Here is a 20,846-nt window from a genome sequence, read left to right on the forward strand (position 1 = left end):
TTAACACCTGCAGAATAAGGTGGATATGAGAACTGCTTCTGACAGTCTTTTGCACACTCTGTGAATTAATCGCTTGCCACACCAAGTGAAATCCATTATTGCGTCACAAACTGGAATGCTCTTAGATGCTGTAGCAGAGTTAGTTGACAAAATATTTGATGCTATAACGCCTGTGCCAATAAGTACAGTGGCGGCAGCATGCAATATAGCTTGTCATCGCACATGGTACCACAGGCCAATTATGACATGCTGTCCACCTAAATGGATTTACTGACCAAGATGATGGAAGAATAATTGGTCTGTCATGAACACAGCAGAGATAGGGGTCATTATCACGAGTGACTGATAAGCCACTTGTCTACCACTTGCTCAACACCAGATACTGAGAAGCCCACAGTTTGCTGGTCTCTTGGAAGATTTGAGGACCAGACAAACAAGTGTAGAATGCCCTGCACACATGCAAATGCCAGAAGCAACCCGAGGTAGGCACATCGACCAATTGCCAGAAATTGCCTCAACACCTACTCATCAGTGATCATAACTCTGGGCAGAAATATCTTGTAGATATTGGATCAACTTATGTGTTTTCCTGCACACAAAGTTGCACAGCAAGTGGCTGTGCACCCCCTTCCACTGGACTGCTGCTAACAGTTCAACTATACTGATGTATGGAATGCTACGAAACAGCCTGGACCTCAGACCACAATGCAACTTTTTTGGCATATTTCCAACTGCTTTCCAACATAACAAATACATGGCTACTCAACAGTGTCACATGGTTTCCAGCTGCAGGTTTCTGTTCAGATGTGGCAGAGCATATGGCTAAACTCTTACAAGACAGCGACAAGTACAGTGACGTATTGAAGATACTCCCACCACAGACCTCTAGGAGCAAAGAAGGAGATACCCCATGACACTGCATCACATACAGACTGCAGAAGTCCCATTAGTCTTCTGCCAACCTTGGTGCTTGGCATCAGATCGAATTGCCTTAGTGAAAGCAGAATTTGACACAATGACTCGTGAAAGCATGATATGACTGCTGAATAGCTCCTGATAATCCCTACTACACTTGGTGCCAAAAAATAACAGCGCATGGTGCCCTTGTGGTGATTATCAGGCCCTAAACACAAGAACTGTCCCTGAACATTACCCCAAAGCATTAGTTCAGGACTATAATTATGTGCTTAGTGGCGTGAACTTATTCAGAGTTTTAGACATTCCAAAGTAATATATGCAGATTCCAATGGTGGCAGTAAATACACAAAAGACACCTGGTGACAGCTGGTGTCATTTCTTTAGACCTTTTTGAGAGTCAGTTCATGATGTTTGACCTCCGAAATGCAGTGCGAACATTGACCATGTTTCATCAAGTCTGTCCTATGAGGGCTGACCTTTTACTATGATTATCTCTATGCCATTCTCTCTCTCTCTCTCTCTCTCTCTCTCTCTCTCTCTCTCTCTTTTTTTTGCCTCTCCAGAACAACACCAGCAGCATCTTACTCAACTCTACAGAAAACTGCAACCATGTGGTGTCATTTTAAATATGACCAAGTCTGTCTTTGGTCACGCACAAGTTGATTTTTTGAGCCACAGGATCAAGACGCTGGGCAGCTACCCTTGTCGGAGAAAGTTGAAGCCATCCTGCAGATGTCCCTGTCGAAGACCTACCAGGAATTGCATCATTTCCTCAGCATCCTCAATATCTATCACCGACATTTACCTCATGAGGCTGAGTTACATGTGCCATTAACACTCTGAGACCCAAGCCCAAGTGCAGCTCGTGTGACAGGCACGCTGTGAACATCCCAAGCCCGAGCTCTGCTCGTCTTCCTCCATTTGCTTTGTTTTCATTGCGCTCACGTCTAATATTCAGGCTTGGCATGCTGTGATCTGCCCACTGCATTGTTCTGCCATTGTTTGGATATTTCTGAAACTATTTCAGCATTGTCAAGGGCAATCCTCAGTTCAAAACCACTGTACTGTAGCGTGACGCCATAGTTTTCATGTATTTCTTGTTGCACTTGCAGTGAGTTTTGCAATAAATATGTCGAAGTTTTTGACTAAAACTGAGAGTGAGAAGATTTTGAACGAGACATTTGAAGATTCCAGTTCCGAAGGGGATATTTCTGAAAGTGAATACAGTTAATTTGCTTCTGAAGCAGACTCAGGTACAAAAGCAACATTATTTTCCTTTCCATTGTTATACATTGTACTGTGAAGTAAGTCTGCTATTTAGATTACATGTCCATTGTGTTTTCAGACGAAATTTCACCTCCGTCGGTATATAATGTACTGCCTAATACTGAAGGCAGTACTTCAAATGTAGTGCCATCTACAGAATCACCACACAAGAGGCGGCGTTCTAGTGTTCCAAAATCTTCAGGTGTGGGATTAGGGTGGACTACATTAGACGTGCAACCTTCATTGCCTGAATTCAAAGAGGAATGGCAGCAGCAGTCCTTTCAATATTTTTTTTTCAATTTTTATCCCTGAATCAATGGTAAAACACATCAAGTCAGAAACTAACAGGTATGTAAAATCTATTGCAGATAAAATGAAAAGATCAGGCAAAATGAAACTCAAGCAAAATGAAACTCAATAGCATGTGGAGCTCATGGACTGGGGTACAGCTTCATGAAATGTAATTGCTCTTTGCTGTCATAATCCACATGTGCCTGGTGAATAAAAATAGGCTGCATGATTACTAGTCCACACCTTTTCCAGGTTCAGTTCTAGTTAGAAATAGATTTTTTACTATTCTCTCTTGTCTACATGTAAACCACAATGCCTCATACATTCCAAGAAACGAACCTGGCCTTGATCCCATGCACAAAATCAGACCATTCCTGATTCATTTACTCACACAGTTGCCAGCATCGTTTTCAGCTGAGGAAAACCTCACTATGGATGAAGGTGTCTGTGGATTCAGGGGAAGAGTTATTTTTCGTGTCTATATAAAAAACGAACCTGCCAAGTACGGTATCAAACTGTTTACCTTGTGTGATGCAAAGACATGATATGTTTTACGCACTGAAGTTTACACAGGTAAAGGGCAGGAAGACAATTCAGTCACTGCCCTTTTTCAGAGACTTCTGTCTGGCTACCTCAAAAAGGGACATACTGTTTATATGGACAGATATTACACTGCTGTTTTTTATTTCCTGTGGGAGAATAAGACGAGGCTGTGGGGACGTGCATGCCTAATCGTAGAGGATTTCCTAAGCAAGGTGTAGTCAACAAAAAACTGAAAAAAGGTGACTGTATATTTATGAGGAAGGAACATTTGTTGTGCCTGAAGTGGAGGGACACAAGAGATGTTCTGTGTTTGTCAAGTCTTCACAAGATGACCAAAACAGAAGTAGAAGTGCGTAGCAAGATGGGGCTGACAAAGAAAATGAAACCTGATGCCATCCTAGACTACAACCTCAGCAAGACAGGTGTAGACAGTAATGACCAACTTATATCTTACTACCCTTTCAAGAGAAAGAAATGAAATGGCTAAGAAATTGTTTTTCCATCTTTTTATAATGGCAGCAGTGAATGATTTCATGTTTTACTGTAAAACAAGAGACACTTAAAACAAAGGCTGCCATTTGGCAAATTTTCTTCTGCAATTAGGTGAAGAATTTTCAAAGAAAGGTGCTGTGCATCAGCATACTGCTACTCCCCAAAATGCGTGTAGCAGCAGACTTCTAGGAAGGCATTTTGCAGTCAGCATTCCTTCCACTGAAAAGAAGGAATGTCCCACAAGAGCGCAAAGTTTGTGTGCAGAAAAAACAAATCTGTCCAATGGAAAGTCTTCAAGGAAAGTAACAGTAAGGTGGTGCCCTTACTGTAAAATTCCGCTGTGCATACAAGAGTGTTTCAAATTGTACCATACAAGGGCAAATTTCTGTAAATTTACAGATAGATAAGAATTTTTTCCACTAAATATATACTGAAATGTAAAAAAAAAATGTTCCTTAATTTGTATTTAAATGAGCTTTATTTTACAAATGGATCAAAAAGGAACCTTTCCCTCTAAAAAGAAAAAAATGGTTCCATATCTTTAAATAAGGTTCCAAGAATGAAATGGTGGTTAATTAAAGAGATGCCAAAAATGCCCGGGATTCTGTTACATGCATGCTCCAAAGGGTTCTGGACTCTAAGTGTTAACAGGAGCACTAACTGGCCTGAAGAAGGGAAACTTACCAGTTTCATGGATGGATGAAATGATCTCAGCTCTCAAAGGAGCCACAGTGAAGCGCATGGACATTTAAATATTCCCAATCTCAACTGGAGGCCAGAGAATTCATCATCTTTACCTACCAAAAACCACTCACATTTGCATTCTGACAAAATAACGAATTTTTCACCTTGGCAACACAAGCAGTTAGTCTTCATTTCTCAGTTAAGTGCATACAGAAAGCACATACTGGAATAGACAATATAGTGGCTGACTGCCTCTCCTACGTTAGCAGCATCACTTGTTTGATGGATTTCACAGAACTTGTGGTGACAACAATCAGACAGCGAGCTGCATGACCTGCTTGAAGACTCTGAATCACAGCTCAAAATTCAGGCAGTAGAGATTCCCAGACACCAATGCAAAGTTGTACAGCGATGTGTCTAATCGCAATAATTGCAAACCCTGTCATTTCCTTTTAATAATATACACAACCTGTGCCATCCGGGAGTTTGTGCGACAAAACAATTAGTCTCCACTTATCCTGTGTAGCCAAGAGTCAAGAAAGACTGCCGAGACTTGGCCCAGACAGCATTAAATGCCAATGTAACAAAGTCTACAGACGTGCATACATGCTAGCAGACAACTTTCCCGATATAACAACCACTCAGTTTGCACACATTCATATTGATGTGGTCAACCCCTTACCTTCACCCAATGGCCAGTGTTATTTATTAAGAATGACAGACTGTTTCACCTGCTGGCCACAGGCCACACCAGTAGACAAAAGCCACACCAGTGGAGAACATCTCAGCAGATATCTTGGCTTCCACCTTTGTTTCTACATGGGTGTTGCGTTTTGGCTACCTTTCACAGTTCACGATGCATTGCGGAAGCCAGTTTGATTCTGACCTGTTCACACAGGTGACTAAATTCTGTGGCACTGTGCATCACAGAATAATGAGCTATCATCCTGCATGGGATGATAGAATTCTGGCAATCATTGCTGAAAGCAGAACTGATATGCTGTGACAAGTTGAACCACAGCCTTACCAATGGCTTTGCTCAGTCTGGGAAACACTTACGGTCCGGATTTGGATGCTTCAGGTGCCGAACGTCTGTACATTGAAATGTGATCCACGGTCCTTGAAACTATCCAACTTGACAAATGGTGATTTTGCAAGGAATGTCCACAAAGTAAGTTCTGTTTGGTTATATAAAACAAATGTGTACAGATACAGAAAAAAATATTTATTGTACAAAATACTGCAACTGTTAAACTACTTTTTTATATAGCTTCCAAAATTTTGTAGGCACTTGTCATAGTATTTTTGTATGCCTTCTTCATAGAAGGTTTCCGCCTGTGTATTCAACCATGTAGTAACATGTTCTTTCAGCTCATCATCATCGTTGAAGTGTTTACCACCAAGGACAGATTTTAGGTGTAAGAAGAGATGAAAGTCACTAGGAGTGAGGTCCGGGCTGTACAGAGGATGATCAAACGTGTCCCAGTGAAATTCCGGTAAGAGTTGGCAATTTCTTAATGGTCTCACAGTAACCATGTGCATTGATTGATGGCCTTGTGGTATGAAATCAATCATCAAAATGTCTTTTCTGTCCCAAAAAACAGTGCACATGACTTTTTGAGGTGTCAACATTTGCTTAGGCTTAACCTTCATTGGAGATGAAGTGTGCCTCCATTCCATTGATTGCTGTTTTGTTTCAGGTATGTCATATGACACCTAAGTTTCATCCCCCGTGACAACCTGAGATAGAAAACCATCACCTTCTTCATTGTAGTTTGTCAAAAACTGAAGTGCACAGCCCATCCATTGTTTTGTGTGTTGCTCGGTAAAAATTTTGGGTACCCAACGTGAGCAAAGTTTTTGAAATTTCAGTTTTTCAGTAACAATTTCAGAATTAGTGATCGTGAGATTTGCGGAACTTCCATAGCAAGGGCACTAGTATAAACTTACAGTTGTGCTTAATCTTCTCTTGATTTGTGTGAACCGGTTCATTAGTAACCACAGACGGACATCCACTTCGTTCTTCATTGTGTACTCGATCACGTCCTTCATTGAACAGTCCGACCCATCTTCTAACCATTGAATCACTCCTAGCATTTTGTCCGTAAACATCGAAGATTTGGCGATAAATTTCCATTTGTTTAACTTTCTTTGCATTTAGAAAACGAATCACAGATCTGATTTCACATGCAGTGGCATTTTCAATTACAGCTGATATTATAAAGAAGGACTACAAAGCACCTGGAGGCAGCAGCAATCTCAAAATGCTGTACATATCTTCTCCTTGAGTCAGAGTAACTGTCACACCTGGTCAGAACTGCGATCGTAGTGCTGCCGCAGATAGAAATAGAAACAGAACTTACTTTGTGGACGACCCTCATATTTGTCAGCTGAGAGAATACATCTATCGCATCCTTTCCAGGCAAACACCCAGACATAGCCCCTACATATGTACACCAAGAGCTTCAGAAGTGCACAAACACAATTCTATGCTCTGAAGGTGTGAAACCTCCTTACAACCACCTTACCGCATAAAGTGGTACTATGAGAAGATTGTATGCCTGACTTTATCGTTAATGCAAAACCACTCCTTTCTCACTGGACATTGTGATACACACACACGTCTGTCCAGAAAAATGGCTGACAAGGACAACACAACACAATCCCGACCCAGTTTCAACTGCTTCATCACTGCTGGCTCTTCTAACAGTCAATGAGAAGAAGCCGTTAGGAGACACAACATACTCAAGTTGATGGGTCCATTTTCCTACAAGGTTTTTAGACACTGCTCTGTTTTTCTGGTTGAGGCTGATAAGCAGACAGAAGTGACACGACAGTGCAGTGCATTTTGCGTTGTTTTAGCACGTAATTTTGCAACACTGGTGCTTCTGCGCTAGCCTCCAGAGGCACTGTATTCTGTAACACTTGTGTGCTTTTTCTTAGAATAGTTTCTCATTCTGTTGTTAATTAGTTACAGAGTTACTTTTTGACTATTGAACATTCTAGCTGTCAGTTTGGTTCTACTGGTATTCATCGTTAACTAACACCCTGCACAACACAATAAAGTGTTTATTGATTCTGACACGAAGAGTCTCTTTCGCTACACTGGCGGCTAATAGCATGCATCTGTAATTTGTTTGGACACCCACAGACACAAGGTCACTCCACCAATCTTTTAACTGGTAGTATCTACCAACTATTGTACAGTTATTTTGTTAAGCCCCTATGGTATTAGAATTTTAGTTTGTGTATTTCGTGTCATCAAGAACACTTTTATGTATTATGCACACTTTGAAAGAGAGAAGGATACATCAAGTGTGTCCTCCAATCTAAGTGTGTCCGAAATCTGATCTGCGGGAAGTTTCAAAGGATGAGGACTTGTTTTAATATGTAGTTATGCATTCCCGAGTAGCTTTTCTACAGAATTATCCCTCACAATTGTTGAGTGTTTCATTTTGCTACTAAGTACTGAATAGGAAACCCATCTTTCCACAGAATCTATTCAGTTTGACAACATTCTCAACATTCCACATAGCTAACTGTAACTGAAATTCTCAATGATCCGCATTAATTAATGACGCATTGCTCTGAAATTAAAGTCAGTCTTTCTCCTGCTATGAAACATCTATTTTCACTCTGTCTCCCAAGTGATACTAATGAAGACCGAAAATATTGAACTTAATTTTGATTTCTACATTATCTGTGACTTCTGAATTGACGATTCACTAGCTAAATAGTATAATCCAAGTTGTAATATTTTTAAGCACCTGTGCTTATTCATATCAAAACCTTCTCATTTGTTGTGCATCTACTGTGTTTTCAATCCTGATGACAAGTTCCAAAGACGATAGCCAACATCTTTCGAATCTCGTATTTGTTGCAACTTCACCCACAAAATTATTGAGTCCCTGAGTAGAGCTTAAACTGATGCAGTGAAGCTGAAGAGTTTTTGATTCATGTTGTTGTTTGTTGTTGTTGTCTTCAGTCCTGAGACTGGTTTGATGCAGCTCTCCATGCTACTCTATCCTGTGCAAGCTGCTTCATCTCCCAGTACCTACTGCAACCTACATCCTTCTGAATCTGCTTAGTGCACTCATCTCTCGGTCTCCCTCTACGATTTTTACCCTCCACGCTGCCCTCCAATGCTAAATTTGTGATCCCTTGATGCCTCAAAACATGTCCTACCAACCGATCCCTTCTTCTAGTCAAGTTGTGCCACAAACTTCTCTTCTCCCCAATCCTATTCAATACCTCCTCATTAGTTACGTGATCTATCCACCTTATCTTCAGTATTCTTCTGTAGCACCACATTTCGAAAGCTTCTATTCTCTTCTTGTCCAAACTATTTGATTCATATGCGAAATTAATATTAGAGGTTCACGACCAAAATTCATGTTCCTTTTTCTTAACAAACAGGAAACACCGTGCAGTTCTTCAACGTCGTTATTGTATTGCGTGCTCCTTCTGTGACGTAGCACTTCCCCCCTTCCTCCTACACTCCACAGCAGTATGGTGCATGTTAAAAAGCCTTGGCCACTAGATAAGCATTCCACTGGGAAAATTTTCGTAAGTTAAATTACAGATCATACTTAAGACACTAATGCAGCAAGACATGCTTGGTGACAATTATTTGCTGTAAAATGACATGCGAAAAATAGCAGTGACTGTTAGATGTTTTAATAAAACCACTGTCAAACACCAATAATCACTTTATACTGAATAAAATAAACTAGCATAAATTACACTGGGGTGTTTATTCTGCGACCTGTGTTTTATTATAGTGTGTTTTCAATTGTTTCTAGAAACTGTCTCTGACCAGCACATACAATGTTGGGCGCACAAGCTCAGTTCGGTCAGCAAGTGCAGGGCAATAGCAATGTCTGACTTAAATCAAGTTGTGACAGTTATAAGATCTACTTTCATGAACACCTGGAAGCACAGAAATAAATAAGGCAATTTTTTTCCAATACATGTTGTTATGCACTGGAACAGCTGGTTTGAAGCTGTATTTTATTTGTAAAGTTACCTTCCATAAGCTTCTCAGTTTTTTTCCAGTTGCTGGGTATGACAGACACTAGCAATAGTGGTGAGAATTTTATTTAAAAAATTGACAGAGAGAGAGAGAGAGAGAGAGAGAGAGAGAGAGAGAGAGAGAGAGAGAGACGTGTGTGTAATAGAATTCACACAGGCATGGTGTTTGTTAAGGATCATGCCAGGCTGCTTGAGAATCTGCTAATGTTACTCAAGGGCTCAAAATAGCCCATGCGTCACATGCTGTATTCTAAATTAAATAATCTAGAATTAAACTTTGTAAATCTATGTCAAGGACAATACTCGGATTCAACGAAAAATTTCATTACAAGCTTTGTTTTGGAGCAAGCTATTTGTAAAGACAATCTTTTTAAGAAAGCTAATTCTCTCAAAAGTAAGCTTACAGTACTCAGAAGAAAGAACCCCAATCTTAAGAAATTTGAGGCTTTGGCACAGGCATTTTAGCCTAGCAATTTCATTCTGAATAGTTCCAAAGATCCTCAAACCGAGACACTTCTCAGTTGCCCAGCTACAACAATGAACAACGTGTTTAGTGGGTATGCCTATTTGAGAAAACTTATTGAGAAGGAGCTGAAGGAGCATAACAAAGTTGATGCAATCAAGGTTATTTAGGGCCAAGCAAAGTGAATATGAAACATTTGCCAAAGTGAATATGAAACATTTTCCAAACATTGCTTGGATTTAGTGTGGACAACAACAAACAATGCTGATAATGAGATAATTCTGTATCAATATTATATGGTTTTAACTGACAGCTGGTGTTACCTTGAAGGAAGTACTGCAGAAATTGTACTCTCCTTCCTTTTGAGTAACAGAATTTGGTTTAACTGTACCAACAATGAAACTATTGCTGAAATTTGCACTCTTTTGAGCAATAAAGATACATATTTGAAAAATTCTGTTGTAAAGTACCAGTTTTCTTTCATTCCTCCAGCACACTGATGACACGGTGGTATTAATTGAAACATTAGACCGAATAGGATGTAACAGTGCGTAATCAGATTATTTTATCCATCACATCACCGCCAGAAAAATAGACACTAATTTGGCCAAAAATAGATGCTAATTTGGGAAAAAAGAGACAGTTTTTCATCAAAAATAGATGCTACAAATTCTGGTCCCTACAGAAAGCAATTAATGGGTTCAGTTTGCTAATTTTAATGAATCAAGTTTTAATGACCACTAACACGATTTAAACCACTGTTGTGGAATTTCACCACACAAATTAGGCTTTTGCCGGTGGGATCTAAGTAGTTTCTTATTTGCTGTTCCAAACGTAATTTTTATATGATGAAGATCGATCATATCTGATGACTTTAATAGAAAGTTACTAAATTGCTAAGAAGGATACGGGCTACTACCTTCACCTCTCACTTCTACCCTCAACAACTACATACCGCTAATGTCTGGACAGTTATGTATTAGCTGATCGGGCCTTTGATATTCATAGCCTTAAGCTCCCTAGTGCTTCAACACCCGTTCTCCCTCTCTCCACTATGTTTGGGCCTTACAGAAAAGGGAGCAATATTCATCTCACCTAACCAGTCTGGTTGATATATAATTTTTTTTAAGTTTATTTTTAATTTTTCATTCTAACCATTTCCTGTGATATTCACGTACAATTCATTGTTATCTATCTGCTGAGTAGGAGCATTGCTCAGCAAATTTTGGTCGTTCCTGTGAAATGTGATTTGCCGACAAGATGCCCACTATGCACCTGCTGAGGGCAGCGAACAATGAGCATGGGATAGAAGTCACATGTTAATTGCCCGCTGTCATTTGGAGCATTTGTTCCATACTGGATGTGCTCTCTGGCACCAGCTTCCAACTAGCAACGTCAAGAATCCTCTCCTACACATCTTTTTCTCAGACTCTTTTCCAACACCAAAATTTTCATCATGTTATGACTGCAGGACTGGCTACTGCTCTCACAGGCTAATCTAGGTACATGTGTGTATCCTGTACACAGAATACGTTGAATTTATTAACTTTCAATCAACTCTTTCACTGAAAAAAATTCCGCCAACCTGACCAGCACCCTGTGCGCCTGTACATTGGTAATGGAGGAAGTAGTGTGTGTGTGTGTGTGTGTGTGTGTGTGTGTGTGTGTGTGTGTGTGTGGGTGGGTGGGGGGTGGGGGGGAGAGACAAGCTCGCACTTTTGGCTTTTGGGAACCATATGTCTAGTGAAGATCTGCATCAAACTATGCTTTGGACTAAAGGCTATAACAACATAAAAATGGCTCAAAATGAAACTATACGACACAAACCTGATACACATGCTGAAGGTGAAAAACTCACACTGACAACTGCTACTGAAGTTTAATAAGTCCTTCAAGAAGGCTAGGAGAACAACCTGCAAGAATGAGCATTTATGCTGTTGTTAGTGTCCCACCTAGATAATGACTGGCCATCATTCAGTTCCAGTGTGATGGACATAGCAAAATTGTGGAAAAAGTTTAAACTGATTGTAAATCATGTTCCGGAGAAGTATGTGCCAAGTAAATGGATTAAGGATGGAATAGATTCACCATGACTTAACAACAAAATCTGGAAAATGCTGGGGAAGCAGAGACTGTCACAATCTATGTTCAAAAGAGCTTGTGCAAATGACATACAAAAACTTCCAGCATCATACCTTAGCAAAAGATCTTGCCAAAAACCTGAGAAAATTCTGGTCCTATAAATAAAATTACTGCATGGGTCAAAGACTTCTATCCAGTTACACACTGACCAATCTGGTATGGCAACAGAAGACAGCAAAAGGAAATCTGAACTTTTAAATTTTGCATTTATGGAATCATCTAAGCAAGAGGATGACACAAACATACCATCATTTGACTACAACCCAAACTCTCATAAGAAGGACATAGTAACACACACCCCTGGCATAGAGAAGCAATTTAAACAGTTTCAGACAAGTATGTTCTCAGGTCCAGATGGAGTCCCCATTCGGTTTTACAGAGAGTACACTTTGGCATTGGCTCCTTATTTAGCTTCCATTAATTCCAAATCTCTCATCTAGAACATAGTCCCAAGCAACTGGAAAAAGTACAGATGATTCCTTTACATCAGAAGGGTAAGAGAATGGGCCTGCAAAATTACAGGCAGGAAAGCATCTGTCCACAGATCAGCATTGTCTGTGCGAGACTCAAGTTGTCCTTTTGTCACATGATACCCTGTGAGTCATGGATGAAGGGCAGACAGACAGATTCCATATACCTTGATTTTCAAAACGGGTTCATCATGGCACCCGATTACAGACTATTCATAAAGGTTCCTGCATATGGAATAGGTTCCCAGATATGCGAGTGGTTTGAAGACTTCATAAGCTATAGAACCCAGAACATTATCCTGTTAGCGAGTATTCATCAGTGACAAGGTTATTGTCAGGAATGCCCCACAGAAGTGTGATAACATAAAAATCTGATGAACAGGATGGGCGACAACCTGTGGCTGTTTGCTGATGATGCTGGAATGTATGGGAGTGTGCTGTTGTTGAGTTACTATAAGAAGATACAAGACGACTTGCACAAAATTTCTAGTTACTGTGATGAATTGCAGCTAGCTCCAAATGTAAAAAATTATAATGCAGGTGAGTTGGAAACACAATCTTATAATGTTCGAAAATAGCATTAGTGATGTGCAGCTTAAAACAGTCACATCAATTAAATATCCACGCACAACATAGCACAGAAATATCAAAAGCAATGAGCACGAAAAGACACTAATAGGGAAGGCAAATAGTTCACTTTGGTTTATTGTGAAAATTTTAGAGGAGTGCAACTCATTATATATATATATATATATATATATATATATATATATATATATATATATATATATATATATATATATATATATATAAAACAGAAAGAAACTTCCACATGGGAAAAATATATTAAAAATAAAGATTCCAAGACTTACCAAGCGGGAAAGCGCCGGCAGACAGGCACATGAACAAAACACACAAACACACACACAAAATTACGAGCTTTCGCAACTGGCAGTTGCTTCGTCAGGAAGGAAGGAAGGAGAGGGAAAAATGAAAGGGTGTGGGTTTTAAGGGAGAGGGTAAGGAGTCATTCCAATCCCGGGAGCGGAAAGACTTCCCTTAGGGGAAAAAAAGGACAGGTGTACACTCGCACACACACACACATATCCATCCGCACATACACAGACACAAGCAGACATATTTAAAGGCAAAGAGTTAAGGGCAGAGATGTCAGTCGAGGCGGAAGTACAGAGGCAAAGAAGTTGTTGAAAGACAGGTGAGGTATGAGCGGCGACAACTTGAAATTAGCGGAGGTTGAGGCCTGGCGGATATCGAGAAGAGAGGATATACTGAAGGGCGAGTTCCCATCTCCGGAGTTCGGATAGGTTGGTGTTGGTGGGAAGTATCCAGATAACTCGGACGGTGTAACACTGTGCCAAGATGTGCTGGCCGTGCATTAAGGCATGTTTAGCCACAGGGTGATCCTCATTACCAACAAACACTGTCTGCCTGTGTCCATTCATGCGAATGGACAGTTTGTTGCTGGTCATTCCCACATAGAAAGCATCACAGTGCAGGCAGGTCAATTGGTAAATCACGTGGGTGCTTTCACATGTGGCTCTCCCTTTGATTGTGTACACCTTCCGGGTTACAGGACTGGAGTAGGTGGTGGTGGGAGGGTGCATAGGACAGGTTTTACACCGGGGGAGGTTGCAAGGGTAGGAGCCAGAGGGTAGGGGAGGTGGTTTGGGGATTTCATAGGGATGAACCAAGAGGTTACGAAGGTTAGGTGGACGGCGGAAAGACACTCTTGGTGGAGTGGGGAGGATTTCATGAAGGATGGATCTCATTTCGGGGCAGGATTTTAGGAAGTCGTATCCCTGCTGGAGAGCCACATTCAAGGTCTGATCCAGTCCTGGGAAGTATTCTGTTACAAGTGGGGCACTTTTGGGGTTCTTCTGTGAGAGGTTCTGGGTTTGAGGGGATGAGGAAGTGGCTCTGGTTATCTGCTTCTGTACCAGGTTGGGAGGGTAGTTGCGGGATGCGAAAGCTGTTTTCAGGTTGTAGGTGTAATGGTCGAGGGATTCAGGACTGGAGCAGATTCGTTTGCCACGAAGGCCTAGGCTGTAGGGAAGGGACCGTTTGATATGGAATGGGTGGCAGCTATCATAATGGAGGTACTGTTGCTTGTTGGTGGGTTTGATGTGGACGGATGTGTGCAGCTGGCCATTGGACAGATGGAGGTCAACATCTAGGAAAGTGGCATGGGATTTGGAGTAGGACCAGGTGAATCTGATGGAACCAAAGGAGTTGAGGTTGGAGAGGAAATTCTGGAGTTGTTCTTCACTGTGAGTCCAGATCATGAAGATGTCATCAATAAACCTGTACCAAACTTTGGGTTGGCAGGCTTGGGTAACCAAGAAGGCTTCCTCTAAGCGACCCATAAATAGGTTGGCATACGAGGGGGCCATCCTGGTACCCATGGCTGTTCCCTTTAATTGTTGGTATGTCTGGCCTTCAAAAGTGAAGAAGTTGTGGGTCAGGATGAAGCTGGCTAAGGTGACGAGGAAAGAGGTTTTAGGTAGGGTGGCAGGTGATCGGCGTGAAAGGAAGTGCTCCATTGCAGCGAGGCCCTGGACGTGCGGGATATTTGTGTATAGGGAAGTGGCATCAATGGTTACCAGGATGGTTTCTGGGGGTAACAGACTGGGTACGGATTCCAGGCGTTCGAGAAAGTGGTTGGTGTCTTTGATGAAGGATGGGAGACTGCATGTAATGGGTTGAAGGTGTTGATCTACGTAGGCAGAGATACGTTCTGTGGGGGCTTGGTAACCAGCTACAATGGGGCGGCCAGGATGTTTGGGTTTGTGAATTTTAGGAAGTAGGTAGAAGGTAGGAGTGCGAGGTGACGGTGGGGTGAGGAGTTTGATGGAGTCAGGTGAAAGGTTTTGTAGGGGGCCTAAGGTTCTGAGGATTCCTTGAAGCTCCGCCTGGACATCAGGAATGGGATTACTTCGGCAAACTTTGTATGTAGAGTTGTCTGAAAGCTGACGCAGTCCCTCAGCCACATACTCCCGACGATCAAGTACCACAGTCGTGGAACCCTTGTCAGCCGGAAGAATGATGATGGATCGGTCAGCTTTCAGATCACGGATAGCCTGGGATTCGGCTGTGGTGATGTTGGGAGTAGGATTAAGGTTTTTCAAGAAAGATTGAGAGGCAAGGCTGGAAGTGAGAAATTCCTGGAAGGTTTGGAGAGGGTGATTTTGAGGAAGAGGAGGTGGGTCCCGCTGTGATGGAGGACAGAACTGTTGCAGGCAGGGTTCAATTTGGATAGTGTCTTGGGGAGTTGGATCATTAGGAGTGGGATCAGGATTGTTTTTCTTCGTGGCAAAGTGATATTTCCAGCAGAGACTACGAGTGTAGGACAGTAAATCCTTGACAAGGGCAGTTTGGTTGAACCTGGGAGTGGGGCTGAAGGTGAGGCCTTTGGATAGGACAGAGGTTTCGGATTGGGAGAGGGGTTTGGAGGAAAGGTTAACTACTGAATTGGGGTGTTGTGGTTCCAGACTGTGTTGACTAGAATTTTGAGGTGTTGGGGGGAGTGGAGCTGGAAGTGGGAGATTGAGTAGATGGGAGAGACTGGGTCTGTGTGCAATGAGAGGAGGTTGAGGTTTGTTGGAAAGGTTGTGGAGGGTGAGTGAGTTGCCTTTCCGGAGGTGGGAAACCAAGAGATTGGATAGTTTTTTGAGGTGGAGGGTGGCATGTTGTTCTAATTTGCGGTTGGCCTGTAGGAGGATGCTATGTACAGCCGGTGTGGATGCGGGAGAGGAAAGATTGAGGACTTTGATTTGGGATAGGAGTTGACGGGTGTGTTCATTGGCCGAGTCGATGTATAGGTGAAGGATTAGGCGGGTGAGGGCTATGGATTGTGCTGTTTGGAACTGGTATAAGGACTGATGGAAAGAAGGATTGCAGCCAGAGATGGGAACTTTAAGTGTGAGGCCTTTGGGAGTAATGCCAAATGTCAGACAAGCCTGAGTAAATAAAATATGGGAGCGTAATCTGGCTAGGGTGAAGACATGTTTGCGGAGGGAATGTAAATAAAATTTAATGGGGTCGTTGTAGGGATGTTGTGAGGTTGACATGGTATTGGTAGGTGGAAAGGGTAATATGAGGTTAAAGTGAAAGTAAAGAGAGATTTATATAGGGAGAGATAAGGGTGTGAAAAAAGTCGAAAAAGTGTTGGTTTGAGATGAGCTATGTTGATCATGTGCTGAACTTAGGTTGGTGAACAACAATGGCAAAGGTTGGGTAGTTATGTTGTCTCCAGATCACGTTAAAGGGTGGGGAAATTCAAGAAAATTTCGAGAAATTCAAGAAAATTTCGACAAAAAAATTTTTTCGAAAAAAGTTCCGAAAAAATGATTTGCGAAAAAATAAAATTCGAAAAAAATTTTTGAATAAAATCTCGAAGAACCTCTTGGTTCATCCCTATGAAATCCCCAAACCACCTCCCCTACCCTCTGGCTCCTACCCTTGCAACCGCCCCCGGTGTAAAACCTGTCCTATGCACCCTCCCACCACCACCTACTCCAGTCCTGTAACCCGGAAGGTGTACACAATCAAAGGGAGAGCCACATGTGAAAGCACCCACGTGATTTACCAACTGACCTGCCTGCACTGTGATGCTTTCTATGTGGGAATGACCAGCAACAAACTGTCCATTCGCATGAATGGACACAGGCAGACAGTGTTTGTTGGTAATGAGGATCACCCTGTGGCTAAACATGCCTTAATGCACGGCCAGCACATCTTGGCACAGTGTTACACCGTCCGAGTTATCTGGATACTTCCCACCAACACCAACCTATCCGAACTCCGGAGATGGGAACTCGCCCTTCAGTATATCCTCTCTTCTCGATATCCGCCAGGCCTCAACCTCCGCTAATTTCAAGTTGCCGCCGCTCATACCTCACCTGTCTTTCAACAACTTCTTTGCCTCTGTACTTCCGCCTCGACTGACATCTCTGCCCTTAACTCTTTGCCTTTAAATATGTCTGCTTGTGTCTGTGTATGTGCGGATGGATATGTGTGTGTGTGTGCGCGAGTGTACACCTGTCCTTTTTTTCCCCTAAGGGAAGTCTTTCCGCTCCCGGGATTGGAATGACTCCTTACCCTCTCCCTTAAAACCCACACCCTTTCATTTTTCCCTCTCCTTCCTTCCTTCCTGACGAAGCAACTGCCAGTTGCGAAAGCTCGTAATTTTGTGTGTGTGTTTGTGTGTTTTGTTCATGTGCCTGTCTGCCGGCGCTTTCCCGCTTGGTAAGTCTTGGAATCTTTATATATATATATATATATATATATATATATATATATATATATATATATATATATATATATATATATATATTGAAAACAAAGATTCCAAGACTTACCAGACGGGAAAGCGCAGGCAGACAGGCACATTAACAAAACACACAAACACACACACAGAATTGCTAGCATTCGCAACTGATGCTTGCTTCTTCAGGAAGGAGAGGGAAAGACGAAAGGATGTGGGTTTTAAGGGAGAGGGTAAGGAGTCATTCCAATCCCGGGAGCGGAAAGACTTCCCTTAGGGGAAAAAAAAAAAAGGACAGGTGTACACTCGCACACACATACACACACATATCCATCCGCACCCTCTCCCTTAAAACCCACATCCTTTCGTCTTTCCCTCTCCTTCCTGAAGAAGCAACCATAAGTTGCGAAAGCTAGCAATTCTGTGTGTGTGTTTGTGTGTTTTGTTAATGTGCCTGTCTGCCGGCGCTTTCCCGCTTGGTAAGTCTTGGAATCTTTGTTTTTAATATATTTTTCCCATGTGGAAGTTTCTTTCTATTTTATTTACATCATAGTCGCGCGCGCGCGCGCACACACACACACACACACACACACACACACACACACACACACACACACACACACACACACACATCCATCCGCACATACACAGACACAAGCAGACATATTTAAAGGCAAAGAGTAAGGGCAGAGATGTCAGTCGAGGCGGAAGTACAGAGGCAAAGAAGTTGTTGAAAGACAGGTGAGGTATGAGCGGCGACAACTTGAAATTAGCGGAGGTTGAGGCCTGGCGGATATCGAGAAGAGAGGATATACTGAAGGGCGAGTTCCCATCTCCGGAGATCGGATAGGTTGTTGTTGGTGGGAAGTATCCAGATAACTCGGACCGTGTAACACTGTGCCAAGATGTGCTGGCCGTGCATCAAGGCATGTTTAGCCACAGGGTGATCCTCATTACCAACAAACACTGTCTGCCTGTGTCCATTCATGCGAATGGACAGTTTGTTGCTGGCCATTCCCACATAGAAAGCCTCACAGTGCAGGCAGGTCAGTTGGTAAATCATGTGGGTGCTTTCACACGTGGCTCTCCCTTTGATCGTGTACACCTTCCGGGTTACAGGACTGGAGTAGGTGGTGGTGGGAGGGTGCATAGGACAGGTTTTACACCGGGGGCGGTTGCAAGGGTAGGAGCCAGAGGGTAGGGAAGGTGGTTTGGGGTTTCATAGGGATGAACCAAGAGGTTACGAAGGTTAGGTGGACGGCGGAGAGACACTCTTGGTGGAGTGGGGAGGATTTCATGAAGGATGGATCTCATTTCGGGGCAGGATTTTAGGAAGTCGTATCCCTGCTGGAGAGCCACATTCAAGGTCTGATCCAGTCCCGGGAAGTATTCTGTCACAAGTGGGGCACTTTTGGGGTTCTTCTGTGAGAGGTTCTGGGTTTGAGGGGATGAGGAATTGGCTCTGGTTATCTGCTTCTGTACCAGGTTGGGAGGGTAGTTGCGGGATGCGAAAGCTGTTTTCAGGTTGTTGGTGTAATGGTCGAGGGATTCAGGACTGGAGCAGATTCGTTTGCCACGAAGGCCTAGGCTGTAGGGAAGGGACCGTTTGATATGGAATGTGTGGCAGCTGTCATAATGGAGGTACTGTTGCTTGTTGGTGGGCTTGATGTGGACGGATGTGTGAAGCTGGCCATTGGACAGATGGAGGTCAACGTCTAGGAACGTGCATGGGATTTGGAGTAGGACCAGATGAATCTGATGGAACCAAAGGAGTTGAGGTTGGAGAGGAAATTCTGGAGTTGTTCTTCACTTTGAGTCCAGATCATGAAGATATCATCAATAAATCTGTACCAAACTTTGGGTTGGCAGGCTTGGGTAACCAAGAAGGCTTCCTCTAAGCGACCCATAAATAGGTTGGCATACGAGGGGGCCATCCTGGTACCCATGGCTGTTCCCTTTAATTGTTGGTATGTCTGGCCTTCAAAAGTGAAGAAGTTGTGGGTCAGCTGGCTAAGGTGACGAGGAAAGAGGTTTTAGGTAGGGTGGCAGGTGATCGGCGTGAAAGGAAGTGCTCCATTGCAGCGAGGCCCTGGACGTGCGGGATATTCATGTATAGGGAAGTGGCATCAATGGTTACAAGGATGGTTTCCGGGGGTTACAGACTGGGTACGGATTCCAGGCATTCGAGAAAGTGGTTGGTGTCTTTGATGAAGGATGGGAGACTGCATGTAATGGGTTGAAGGTGTTGATCTATGTAGGCAGAGATACGTTCTGTGGGGGCTTGGTAACCAGCTACAATGGGGCGGCCAGGATGTTTGGGTTTGTGAATTTTAGGAAGTAGGTAGAAAGTAGGAGTGCGAGGTGTCGGTGGGGTCAGGAGTTTGATGGAGTCAGGTGAAAGGTTTTGTAGGGGGCCTAAGGTTCTGAGGATTCCTTGAAGCTCCCCCTGGACATCAGGAATGGGATTACCTAGGCAAACTTTGTATGTAGAGTTGTCTGAAAGCTGACACAGTCGCTCAGCCACATGCTCCCGACGATCAAGTACCACGGTCGTGGAACCCTTGTCAGCCGGAAGAATGATGATGGATCGGTCAGCTTTCAGATCACGGGTAGCCTGGCCTTCGGCTGTGGTGATGTTGGGAGTAGGATTAAGGTTTTTCAAGAAAGATTGAGAGGCAAGGCTGGAAGTGAGAAATTCCTGAAAGGTTTGGAGAGGGTGATTTTGAGGAAGAGGAGGTGGGTCCCACTGTGATGGAGGACGGAACTGTTGCAGGCAGGGTTCAACTTGGATAGTGTCTTGGGGAGTTGGATCATTAGGAGTGGGATCAGGATTGTTTTTCTTCGTGGCAAAGTGATATTTCCAGCAGAGACTACGAGTGTAGGACAGTAAATCTTTGACAAGGGCAGTTTGGTTGAACCTGGGAGTGGGGCTGAAGGTGAGGCCTTTGGATAGGACAGAGGTTTCGGATTGGGAGAGGGGTTTGGAGGAAAGGTTAACTACTGAATTGGGGTGTTGTGGTTCCAGATTGTGTTGACTAGAATTTTGAGGTGTTGGGGGGAGTGGAGCTGGAAGTGGGATATTGAGTAGATGGGAGAGACAGGGTCTGTGTGCAATGAGAGGAGGTTGAGGTTTGTTGGAAAGGTTGTGGAGGGTGAATGAGTTGCCTTTCCGGAGGTGGGAAACCAGGAGATTGGATAGTTTTTTGAGGTGGAGGGTGGCATGTTGTTCTAATTTGCGGTTGGCCTGTAGGAGGATGTTATG

At 43.0% G+C, this 20,846-nt stretch overlaps 1 protein-coding gene across 2 annotated transcripts in view; it reads right to left on the reverse strand.

Moving 5' to 3' along the window:
- LOC126322829 (serine/threonine-protein kinase Pak) overlaps window positions 1-20,846 on the reverse strand; it is a 162,971-nt gene that overhangs the window by 11,635 nt on the left and 130,490 nt on the right. The gene's annotated exons all lie outside the window — the stretch shown is intronic.

The sequence above is a fragment of the Schistocerca gregaria genome, chromosome 2 (genome assembly GCF_023897955.1).
Source record: "Schistocerca gregaria isolate iqSchGreg1 chromosome 2, iqSchGreg1.2, whole genome shotgun sequence".
Lineage (NCBI taxonomy): Eukaryota > Metazoa > Arthropoda > Insecta > Orthoptera > Acrididae > Schistocerca > Schistocerca gregaria.